Source organism: Triticum aestivum, chromosome 3D (assembly GCF_018294505.1).
Source record: "Triticum aestivum cultivar Chinese Spring chromosome 3D, IWGSC CS RefSeq v2.1, whole genome shotgun sequence".
NCBI classification, from domain to species: domain Eukaryota; kingdom Viridiplantae; phylum Streptophyta; class Magnoliopsida; order Poales; family Poaceae; genus Triticum; species Triticum aestivum.
In genome coordinates this window covers 547,192,574-547,205,572 of record NC_057802.1, presented here as the reverse complement: position 1 = coordinate 547,205,572, position 12,999 = coordinate 547,192,574, and positions in this window count along the sequence as shown.

Here is a 12,999-nt window from a genome sequence, read left to right as displayed (position 1 = left end):
CCTAGAACACACAAGTTGATCATTGATCTCTTAGCCGTGTGTGGTGCCCCCCTCCACCATAATCCACCTCGATCATATCGTTGCAGTGCTTAGGCGAAGCCCTGCGCCGGTAGCTTCATCATCACCGTCATCGCGTCGTCATGCTAACGAAGCTCTTCCTCGACACTCTGCTGGATTGTGAGTTCGTGGGACGTCACCGAGCCGAACGTGTGCAGATCACGGAGGTGTCGTACTTTCGGTACTAGGATCGGTCGATCGTGAAGATGTACGACTACATCAACCGCGTTGTCATAACGCTTCCGTTTACGGTCTACGAGGGTACGTGGACAACACTCTCCCCTCTCGTTGCTATACATCACCATGATCTTGCGTGTGTGTAGGATTTTTTTGAAATTACTACGTTCCCCAACATTGTCGTGCACATGCGTGGCCCTTAAAGATTAAACATGGATTATTGTCTTATATGGGCCTAAGCCCATCCATAATCCAACAACTCGACCATTTTGGTCTTTGTTTCAAAGATTATAGCATGCCAAACAGGTATTGGCCGAAACCAGTGCCTCAAGTCATACAATTTTTGAAACTTCTCTTCTGTGTCAATTCGTACAAAGAGAGTTAAGCATCTCCAGCAGCATACATCAAAACAGGTTTGTGATGGGTCCAAGGGTTGACTTGTGTCCGCAGATGCTTGATGTAACCCATTGGTCCAGACCGGTCCAGACATTTACAAGCACCCTCTAATACTAAAATTTACACGCCGATGTGTGGCATGATCAGGAGGCAGTCCACATAGGCCATCTGTGGGCAAACATTAGAACTGCCCACACGTGTGGGCACAGCTACTTCGTACCACACGTCCAACAAGGACTATCCATCCCCACCCCGCACGTGTGGCACGAAGCAAATATGCCCACACGTCCTGGCGTAGCTATGTTAGTTACCCGCGGAATGACGCTTTAGTTACCACGGGGATGTCAACTTTAGTTATCCGGGATGGAAAATGTAGTTGTAAAAGCATGTCAACTCTCTCTGTTTTGGTTAACTATAGTTGCCATGTCTAATTTATGTGGTTGCCGCGTGTAATCAACCATAGTTGTCGTGTGTGATTAACTACTTGCCACATGTGGTCAAACAATAGTTGCCATGTGTGTTTACCTAGTTGCCACGTGTGGTCCAACCACATATAGTTGCCATGTATGGTTAATCATAGTTGTCTTGTGTGTTTACCTGGTTGCCACGTACGCACAACTACAGTTGACATCTACCAACGAATCATAGTTGTCATGTGTGTTTACCTAGTTACCAAATACGCGCAACTGCAGTTGTCATCTATCACCGTACGACCGTCGTGTGGGCGAAGAGCAGTTCACCACACGCGCGTGGACTGGGTGGTGACTGTGTGGGCGAGAACTGGTTCGCCCACACGACGCAGCTGGCAACCGCGCGCTGCAGGTCGTGTGGGTGAGTGCTCTAACGCCCACACAACACGCTATGCCTACGTGGCGCTGAAATTTCAACAGATTTCTTCAAGATTCGTGCAAAATATAACAGACGGAGATCAAAGCATGTGGGCGAAGTGCAGATATGCCACACGTGTGGGCGTTATCATTTGGGTAAAAATTTAAGGACAACGCTAACGCCCACACGTGTGGTGGGAGCCAAACCCGCCCGCACGCCATATAACACACAGACTATGCCATGTCACCGCATGCATGCATGTGGAAATCTTTTTGGATTTTCTGTTTTTAAAATGTTTTAACTCTTAAATGAATAATCCGATTGAAGATCTGTTTTCACCAATAAATCCCTCGCGACGAGATCTTCGAAACTAGATCTCATATCAATATATTTCGACAAAAAAAAATTTGGGTTAAAAGTTGCCGTGTCTATTGCACATGAATTGCCATGATGTTTACACTGAAGTTGCCATGATATGTATCAGCTATTTTCTTCTACATTTGAAAGTAAATTTTGACATATTATAAAACAGGGAATTAAGAAACTAGACCTGCATTGCACCATAAACTAAAATTGCCATGATACATGCACTTAAAATTGCCATGGTTCATAAAAAAATATTTTCATGGTCAAAGTATTGGAATTGCCATCATCAAAAAACTAAAATTGCCATGATCTACAAACTAAAATTGCCACATAGCAACTTTAGTTTAAGCACTATGGAAACTATAGTGTAAACATCATGGCAACTTTTCGGCAAAAAAAATTTCGTCGAAACATATCAACATGGGGTCTAGTTTTGAAGATCTAGTCGAGATGGATTTAATGGTGAAAACGAATTTTAAATTTGCTTTTTTAATTAGGAGATAAAACATTTTTAAGCCGAAAACCAAAAAGATTTATGTTGATGTCATCTGTTCATACGTGGCAAAATAAGTGGTGATGGAGGCGTGTGGGCGATGTGCAAACGCCCACACGTGTGGGCGATGTGCAAACGCCCACACGTGTGGGCATTAGTTTTTCTGAATTTTAATTGGCCTGTGAAAATCCAGTTGAAATTTTGTTTCAGGATACACGGATACAAAACTATCATTACATTCCAATCTTCAAATGCAGGGGACTGCACTAACAAAAAAGACCCACAAATTGACGCACAAATCTTTACTCCTAGAGAAGGAGTCCGTACGTCGTTCGTTCGTTAACTCCTCACCTCGATCCCACCATTTTTTTATCCCATCGATTCCTTTCCCTCCCCCCCACACGTTGCGGTTTTAGGTGATTTTTACTTGCCGAAAATCTATCAATTCCTTCCCCTTCCCACCGAACTTTTTGCCGAGAAAGAAAATCGGCATGCAATCCCTCATATTCTCATAAGGCAAGTTTCTCCAGAAAAATCAGGACACAATATGATTTAATTATGTGATGCACTAGGTAAAAGGAGCGCTGCCTCCGACCAGAACTCCATGGCGCGTCAACAGTACCTAGCAACCCAAACTTCTACCCAGTCACGATTCCCATCCTATTATTATGTTGCGGCTTTCTCGTTGTACTTTGGTTGATGGTGGGCGCGCGACAAGACCTCGTCGCCGGTGGCCAGACGGACTCCTATTCTCGTCTACGGCAGCGGCACGGCAAAACCTCGTCGCCAGTGGCCGGACGGACTCTTCATCTAGGGCGGCCGCACGAACTGTGGCGCTGCACTAGCTCACGTCGTCGAACTGCACTAGCTTTGGTTGGTGTTGCTTTATTTATAGGTGATTACCTAATCGTGCGCGTGCGCTGGTTGGCTAAAGCGAGCGGCCGTCCTTGCATACATGGAAAGGATTTGTCTGCTAGCGCATGTGTGCTCTGGCATTAAATGCGTTCACACTAGCCATTTTGATTTAGATAAAACAGATCTACTCCTTCTTTCCACTTATATAGGACCTAATAAGTTTTTCGGGGTTACCTTTTACCACGGGTTAGCACAATAATATATGACATGCATGTTACACAAAGCATATCATCAAATTCGTATGTGAAGGAGTTTTTAGTGATATAATTTTTATATCATACATCTCATATATTAATAATTTTATCATTGGTCAAAGGCTACCTCGAAAAACGTATTAGACCCTATATATATGGATGGAGGGAGTTACGTGTATTTGTTCCGGGTTTTCAAATTTTTAAAAAGCCATATCTTTTAAACCGTGAGTCCGAATTCAGATCCGTTTTCACGGTTGGAATCCTTACGACGATATCTTCGAAACTAGATCTCGGATAGGTATATTTCGACGAATTTTTTTTATGCCAACTTTGATGTTATATGGTGCAACTCTATCACTGCATGGTGCAACTTTAATACTGCATGGTGCAATTTGTTTCAAAACTATTTTTTAGAGCTGCATAATCCAATTTACTATGAGGTTGCAACATAAGAATCATGGCAATCAACTTTTTATGATGTACATGTATTTTATTGCCCCGGCTAACTACCTAGTGGTCGATGTGCAACCCCCTCCCTACTAGTGGATGTGTAATTTTTCATTAACACCCTGCCCTACCCACCCCCACCAGCAATATGTGCAACCTTGTCTGTTGGTCCAGCCAACTACCTAGTAGTGGATATTCAACTCCTTCCTCTTTCTACTTGTGGATGTGTAGTTTCAATTGGCAGGGGCAATATATGAAGTTGCACATAGTCTGCTAGTCAGTTGGCCGGGCAACAGGTGAAGTTGCACATCTCACTAGCAGGGATAATTGGATGATGAAAACTGCACATCTTTGGGATACTGAAAATATGCATACAGATGGGGCACTAAAGTTGCACATCTCATCAGAAGGGGTGGTTTGGACAGGTTTTAGCAGGGAAAACTACACATCCACGTGGTACGGGGAAAAGTTGCACATCACTACTAGGCAGTTGGCTGGGGAAGCATCCGAAGTTGCACATCCACTATTAGGCAGTTGGCCGAGGCAACAAATAGTGAAATCCACACATCCATGGGCAGAGAGAAAGTTGCACATCAAATACTAGGCAGTTGGCATGGGAAACAGACGAAGTTGCACATCTCATTATTAGGGGGTAGGTTGGGGTGGAGGTGCCATCAGTGAAAACTGCAGGTCCATGGATACGAGAAATGTTGCACATTGACTCTAATATAGTTGCACATCGACTAGTAGGCAGTTGCTGTTGGGGAACGTAGTAATTTCAAAAAAATTCCTACGCACATGCAAGATCATGGTGATGCATAGCAACGAGAGAGGAGAGTGTTGTCCACGTACCCTCGTAGACCGAAAGCGGAAGCGTTAGCACAACGCGGTTGATATAGTCGTACGTCTTCACGATCCGACCGATCAAGTACCGAACGCATGGAACCTCCGAGTTCTGCACACGTTCAACTCAATGATGTCCCTCGAACTCCGATCCAGCTGAGCTTTGAGGGAGCGTTCCGTCAGCACGACGGCATGGTGACGATGATGATGTTCTACCGATGCAGGGCTTCACCTAAGCACCGCTACAATATTATCGAGGTGGACTATGGTGGAGAGGGGCACCGCACACGGCTAAAAGATCAATAGATCAATTGTTGTCTCTATGGGGTGCCCCGTGGCCACGTATATAAAGGAGTAGAGGGGGGGAGAGGGCCGGCCCCTCTGGCGCGCCCTAGAGAAGTCCTACTCCCACCGGGAGTAGGATTCCCCCCTTCCAAGTAGTAGGAGTAGGAGTGAAGGAAAGGGAAGAGAGAAGATAAGGAAGGAGGGGGCGCAACCCCTCCCCCTAGTCCAATTCGGACTAGGCCTTGGGGGGCGCGCAGCCTCTCCTCTCTCTTTCCCCTAAAGCCCAATAAGGCCCATATACTCCCCGGCGAATTCCCGTAACTCTCCGGTACTCCGAAAAATACCCGAATCACTCGGAACCTTTCCTATGTCCGAATTGAAGGAAATATGCCCTAGAGGCAATAATAAAGTATTATTTATTTCCTTATATCATGATAAATGTTTATTATTCATGCTAGAATTGTATTAACCGGAAACATAATACATGTGTGAATACATAGACAAACAGAGTGTCACTAGTATGCCTCTACTTGACTAGCTCGTTAATCAAAGATGGTTATGTTTCCTAGCCATAGACATGAGTTGTCATTTGATTAACGGGATCACCTCATTAGGAGAATGACGTGATTGACTTGACTCATTCCGTTAGCTTAGCACTCGATCGTTTAGTATGTTGCTATTGCTTTCTTCATGACTTATACATGTTCCTATGACTATGAGATTATGCAACTCCCGTTTACCGGAGGAACACTTTGTGTGCTACCAAACGTCACAACGTAACTGGGTGATTATAAAGTTGCTCTACAGGTGTCTCCAAAGGTACTTGTTGGGTTGGCGTATTTCGAGATTAGGATTTGTCACTCCGATTGTCGGAGAGGTATCTCTGGGCCCACTCGGTAATGCACATCACTATAAGCCTTGCAAGCATTGTGACTAATGAGTTAGTTGTGGGATAATGTATTACGGAACGAGTAAAGAGACTTGCCGGTAACGAGATTGAACTAGGTATCGAGATACCGACGATCGAATCTCGGGCAAGTAACATACCGATGACAAAGAGAACAACGTATGTTGTTATGCGGTCTGACCGATAAAGATCTTCGTAGAATATGTAGGAACCAATATGAGCATCCAGGTTCCGCTATTGGTTATTGACCGGAGAGGTGTCTCGGTCATGTCTACATAGTTCTCGAACCCGTAGAGTCCGCACGCTTAACGTTACGATGACAGTTATATTATGAGTTTATATGTTTTGATGTACCGAAGGTTGTTCGGAGTCCCGGATGTGATCACGGACATGACGAGGAGTCTCGAAATGGTCGAGACATAAAGATTGATATATTGGACGACTATATTCGGACACCGGAAGTGTTCCGGAGAAGTTTCGGATAAAACCGGAGTGCCGGAGGGGTTACCGGAACCCCCCGGGGAAGTATTGGGCCTTAGTGGGCCTGAGGGGAGAGAGAGGGCAGCAGCCCAGGAGGTGGCGCGCCCCCTCCCATGAGGAGTCCGAATTGGACTAGGGGAGGGGGGCGCGGCCCCTCTTTCCCTCTCCCTCTCCCTCTCTTTCCTTCCCCCTTCTCTCTTCCTAGTTGGACTAGGAAAGGGGAGTCCTACTCCTACTAGGAGGAGGACTCCCCCCCTCCTTGGCGCGCCCCAAGGGCCAGCCGGCCTCCCCCCTTGCTCCTTTATATACGGGGGCAGGGGGCACCTCTGGACATACAATTGATCTACGATCTTTTAGCCGTGTGCGGTGCCCCCCTCCACCATATTACACCTCGATAATATCGTTGCGGAGCTTAGGCGAAGCCCTGCGTAGGTAGAACATCATCATCGTCACCACGCCGTCGTGCTGACGAAACTCTCCCTCAACACTCGGCTGGATCGGAGTTCGAGGGACGTCATCGAGCTGAACGTGTGCTGAACTCGGAGGTGCCGTGCGTTCGGTACTTGATCGGTCGGATCGTGAAGACGTACGAGTACATCAACCGCGTTGTGTTAACGCTTCCGCTTTCGGTCTACGAGGGTACGTAGACAACACTCTCCCCTCTCGTTGCTATGCATCACCATGATCTTGCGTGTGCATAGGATTTTTTTTGAAATTACTACGTTCCCCAACAGTGGTATCAGAGCCAGGTTTTATGCGTTGATGCTATGCACGAGTACAACACAAGTGAGTTGTGGGCGATATAAGTCATACTGCTTACCAGCATGTCATACTTTGGTTCGGCGGTATTGTGAGATGAAGCGGCCAGGACCGACATTACGCGTACGCTTACGCGAGACTGGTTTCACCGTTGCGAGCACTCGTTGCTTAAAGGTGACTGGCGGGTGTCTGTCTCTCTCACTTTAGTTGAACCGAGTGTGGCTACGCCCGGTCCTTGCGAAGGTTAAAACAGCACCAACTTGACAAACTATCGTTGTGGTTTTGATGCGTAGGTAAGAACGGTTCTTGCTAAGCCCGTAGCAGCCACGTAAAACATGCAACAACAAAGTAGAGGACGTCTAACTTGTTTTTGCAGGGCATGTTGTGATGTGATATGGTCAAGACATGATGCTATATTTTATTGTATGAGATGATCATGTTTTGTAACCGAGTTATCGGCAACTGGCAGGAGCCATATGGTTGTCGCTTTATTGTATGAAATGCAATCGCCATGTAATTGTTTTACTTTATCACTAAGCGGTAGCGATAGTCGTAAAAGCAATAGTTGGCGAGACAACAACGATACTACGATGGAGATCAAGGTGTCGCGCCGGTGACGATGGTGATCATGACGGTGCTTCGGAGATGGAGATCACAAGCACAAGATGATGATGGCCATATCATATCACTTATATTGATTGCATGTGATGTTAATCTTTTATGCATCTTATCTTGCTTTGATTGACGGTAGCATTATAAGATGATCTCTCACTAAAATTTCAAGATAAAAGTGTTCTCCCTGAGTATGCACCGTTGCGAAAGTTCTTCGTGTTGAGACACCACGTGATGATCGGGTGTGATAGGCTCTACGTTCAAATACAACGGGTGCAAAACAGTTGCACACGCGGAATACTCAGGTTAAACTTGACGAGCCTAGCATATGCAGATATGGCCTCGGAACACGGAGACCGAAAGGTCGAGCGTGAATCATATAGTAGATATGATCAACATAGTGATGTTCACCGTTGAAACTACTCCATCTCACATGATGATCGGACATGGTTTAGTTGATATGGATCACATGATCACTTAGAGGATTAGAGCGATGTCTATCTAAGTGGGAGTTCTTAAGTAATATGATTAATTGAACTTAAATTTATCATGAACTTAGTCCTGATAGTATTTTTGCAAATTATGTTGTAGATCAATAGCTCGCGTTGTTGCTTCCCTGTGTTTAATTTTGATATGTTCCTAGAGAAAATTATGTTGAAAGCTGTTAGTAGCAAAGATGCGGATTGGATCCATGATCTGAGGATTATCCTCATTGTTGCACAGAAGAATTATGTCCTTGATGCACCGCTAGGTGACAGACCTATTGCAGGAGCAGATCCAGACGTTATGAACGTTTGGCTAGCTCAATATGATGACTACTTGATAGTTTAGTGCACCATTCTTAACGGCTTAGAATCGGGTTCAAAGACGTTTTGAACGTCATGGACCATATGAGATGTTCCAGGAGTTGAAGTTAATATTTCAAGCAAATACCCGAGTTGAGAGATATGAAGTCTCCAACAAGTTCTATAGCTAAAAGATGGAGGAGAATAGCTCAAGCAGTGAGCATGTGCTCAGATTGTCTGGGTACTACAATCGCTTGAATCAAGTGGGAGTTAATCTTCCAGATAAAATAGTGATTGACAGAATTCTCTAGTCACCATCACCAAGTTAGTAGAACTTCGTGATGAACTATAGTATGCAAGGGATGATGAAAGTAATTCCCGAGCTCTTCGTGATGCTGAAATCGACGAAGGTAGAAATCAAGAAAAACATCAAGTGTTGATGGTTGACGAGACCACTAGTTTAAAGAAAAGGGCAAAGGGAAGAAGGGGAACTTCAAGAAGAACGGCAAGCAAGTTGCTGCTCAAGTGAAGAAGCCTAAGTCTGGTCCTAAGCCTGAGACTAAGTGCTTCTACTGCAAAGGGACTGGTCACTGGAAGCGGAACTACCCCAAGTATTTGGTGGATAAGAAGGATGGCAAAGTGAACAAAGGTATATTGGATATACATGTTATTGATGTGTACTTTACTAGTGTTTATAGCAACCCCTCGGTATTTGATACTGGTTCAGTTGCTAAGAGTAGTAACTCGAAACGGGAGTTGCAGAATAAACAGAGACTAGTAAAAGGCGAGGTGACGATGTGTGTTGGAAGTATTTCCAAGATTGATATGATCATCATCGCACACTCCCTATACTTTCGGGATTAGTGTTGAAACTAAATAAGTGTTATTTGGTGTTTGCGTTGAGCATGAATATGATTTGATCATGTTTGTTGCAATACGGTTATTCATTTAAATTAAACAATAATTGTTGTTCTGTTTACATGAATAAAACCTTCTATGGTTATACACCCAATAAAATGGTTTGTTGGATCTCGATCGTAGTGATACACATATTCATAATAATGAAGCCAAAAGATGCAAAGTTAATAATGATAGTGCAACTTATTTGTGGCACTGCCGTTTAGGTCATATTGGTGTAAAGCGCATGAAGAAACTCCATACTGATGGGATTTTGGAATCACTTGATTATGAATCACTTGATGCTTGCGAACCGTGCTTCATGGGCAAGATGACTAAAACGCCGTTCTCCGGAACTATGGAGAGAGCAACAGATTTGTTGGAAATCATACATACAGATGTATGTGGTCCGATGAATATTGAGGCTCGTAGCAGGTATCATTATTTTCTGACCTTCACAGATGATTTGAGCAGATATGGGTATATCTACTTAATGAAATAGAAGTCTGAAACATTTGAAAAATTCATATAATTTCAGAGTGAAGCGGAAAATCATCGTAACAAGAAAATAAAGTTTCTACGATCTGATCGTGGAGAAGAGTATTTGAGTTACGAGTTTGGCCTTCAGTTAAAACAATGTGAAATAGTTTCACTACTCACGCCACCTGGAACACCACGGTGTAATGGTGTGTCCGAACATCGTAACCGTACTTTATTAGATATGGTGCAATATATGATGTCTCTTACTGATCTGCCACTATCGTTTTGGGGTTATGCATTAGAGACAGCTGCATTCACGTTAAATAGGGTACCATCTAAATCCGTTGAGACGACATCTTATGAACTGTGGTTTGGCAAGAAACCAAAGTTGTCGTTTCTTAAAGTTTGGGGTTGCGATGCTTATGTGAAAAAGTTTCATCCTGATAAGCTCAAACCCAAATCGGAGAAATGTGTCTTCATAGGATACCCAAAGGAGATAGTTGGGTACACCTTCTATCACAGATCCGAAGGCAAGACATTCGTTGCTAAGTATGGATCCTTTCTAGAGAAGGAGTTTCTCTCGAAAGAAGTGAGTGGGAGGAAAGTAGAACTTGATAAGGTAACTGTACCTGCTCCCTTATTGGAAAGTAGTTCATCACAGAAAACGGTTCCTGTGACGTCTATACCAATGAGTGAGGAAGTTAATAATGATGATCATGAAACTTCAGATCAAGTTGTTACTAAACCTCGTAGGTCAACCAGAGTAAGATCCGCACCAGAGTGGTACGGTAATCCTGTTCTGGAGGTCATGTTACTAGACCATGACGAACCTACGAACTATGAGGAAGCGATGATGAGCCCAGATTCCGCAAAATGGCTCGAGGCCATGAAATCTGAGATGGGATCCATGTATGAGAACAAAGTATGGACTTTGGTTGACTTGCCCGATGATCGGCAAGCCATAGAAAATAAATGGATCTTCAAGAGGAAGACGGACGCTGATAGTAGTGTTACTATCTACAAAGCTAGACTTGTCGGAAAAAGGTTTTTGACAAAGTTCAAGGTGTTGACTACGATGAGATTTTCTCACTCGCAGCGATGCTTAAGTCTGTCCGAATCATGTTAGCAATTGCCGCATTTTATGAAATCTGGCAAATGGATAAACAAAACTGCATTCCTTAATGGATTTATTAAAGAAGAGTTGTATATGATGCAACCAGAAGGTTTTGTCAATCCTAAAGGTGTTAAAAAAATATGCAAGCTCCAGCGATCCATCTATGGACTGGTGCAAGCATCTCGGAGTTGGAATGTACGCTTTGATAAGTTGATCAAAGGATATAGTTTTATACAGACTTGCGGTGAAGCCTGTATTTACAAGAAAGTGAGTGGGAGCACTACAGCATTTCTGATAAGTATATGTGAATGACATATTGTTGATCGGAAATAATGTAGAATTATTCTGCAAAGCATAAAGGAGTGTTTGAAAGGAGTTTTTCAAAGAAAGACCTCAGTGAAGCTGCTTACATATTGAGCATCAAGATCTATAGAGATAGATCAAGACGCTTGATAAGTTTTTTCAATGAGTACATACCTTAACAAGATTTTGAAGTGGTTCAAAATAGAACAGTCAAAGAAAGAGTTTCTTGCCTGTGTTACAAGGTGTGAAATTGAGTAAGACTCAAAGCCCGACCACGGCAGAAGATAGAAAAAGAATGAAAGTCATTCCCTATGCCTCGGCCATAGGTTCTATAAAGTATGCCATGCTGTGCACCAGATCTATTGTATACCCTACACTGATTTTGGCAAGGGAGTACAATAGTGATCTAGGAGTAGATCACTGGACAGCGGTCAAAATTATCCTTAGTGGAATAAGGATATGTTTCTCGATTATGGAAGTGACAAAAGGTTCGTCGTAAAGGGTTACGTCGATGCAAGTTTTGACACTAATCTAGATGACTCTAAGTCTCGGTCTAGATACATATTGGAAGTGGGAGCAATTAGCTAGAGTAGCTCCATGCAGAGCATTGTAGACATAGAAATTTGTAAAATACTTACGGATCTGAATGTGACAGACCCGTTGACTAAAATTATCTCACAATCAAAACATGATCACACCTTAGTACTCTTTGGGTGTTAATCACATAGCGATGTGAACTAGATTATTGACTCTAGTAAATCCTTTGGGTGTTGGTCACATGACAATGTGAACTATGGGTGTTAATCACATGGTGATGTGAATTATTGATGTTAAATCACATGGCGATGTGAACTAGATTATTGACTCTAGTGCAAGTGGGAGACTGAAGGAAATATGCCCTAGAGGCAATAATAAAGTATTATTTATTTCCTTATATCATGATAAATGTTATTATTCATGCTAGAATTGTATTAACCAGAAACATAATACATGTGTGAATACATAGACAAACAGAGTGTCACTAGTATGCCTCTACTTGACTAGCTCGTTAATCAAAGATGGTCATGTTTCCTAGCCATAGACATGAGTTGTCATTTGATTAACGGGATCACCTCATTAGGAGAATAACGTGATTGACTTGACCCATTCCGTTAGCTTAGCACTCGGTCGTTTAGTATGTTGCTATTGCTTTCTTCATGACTTATACATGTTCCTATGACTATGAGATTATGCAACTCCCGTTTACCGGAGGAACACTTTGTGTGCTACCAAACGTCACAACGTAACTGGGTGATTATAAAGGTGCTCTACAGGTGTCTCCAGAGGTACTTGTTGGGTTGGCGTATTTCGAGATTAGGATTTGTCACTCCGATTGTCGGAGAGGTATCTCTGGGCCCACTCGGTAATGCACATCACTATAAGCCTTGCAAGCATTGTGACTAATGAGTTAGTTGCGGGATGATGTATTACGGAACGAGTAAAGAGACTTGCCGGTAACGAGATTGAACTAGGTATCGAGATACCGACGATCGAATCTCGGGCAAGTAACATACCGATGACAAAGGGAACAACGTATGTTGTTATGCGGTCTGACCGATAAAGATCTTCGTAGAATATGTAGGAACCAATATGAGCATCCAGGTTCCGCTATTGGTTATTGA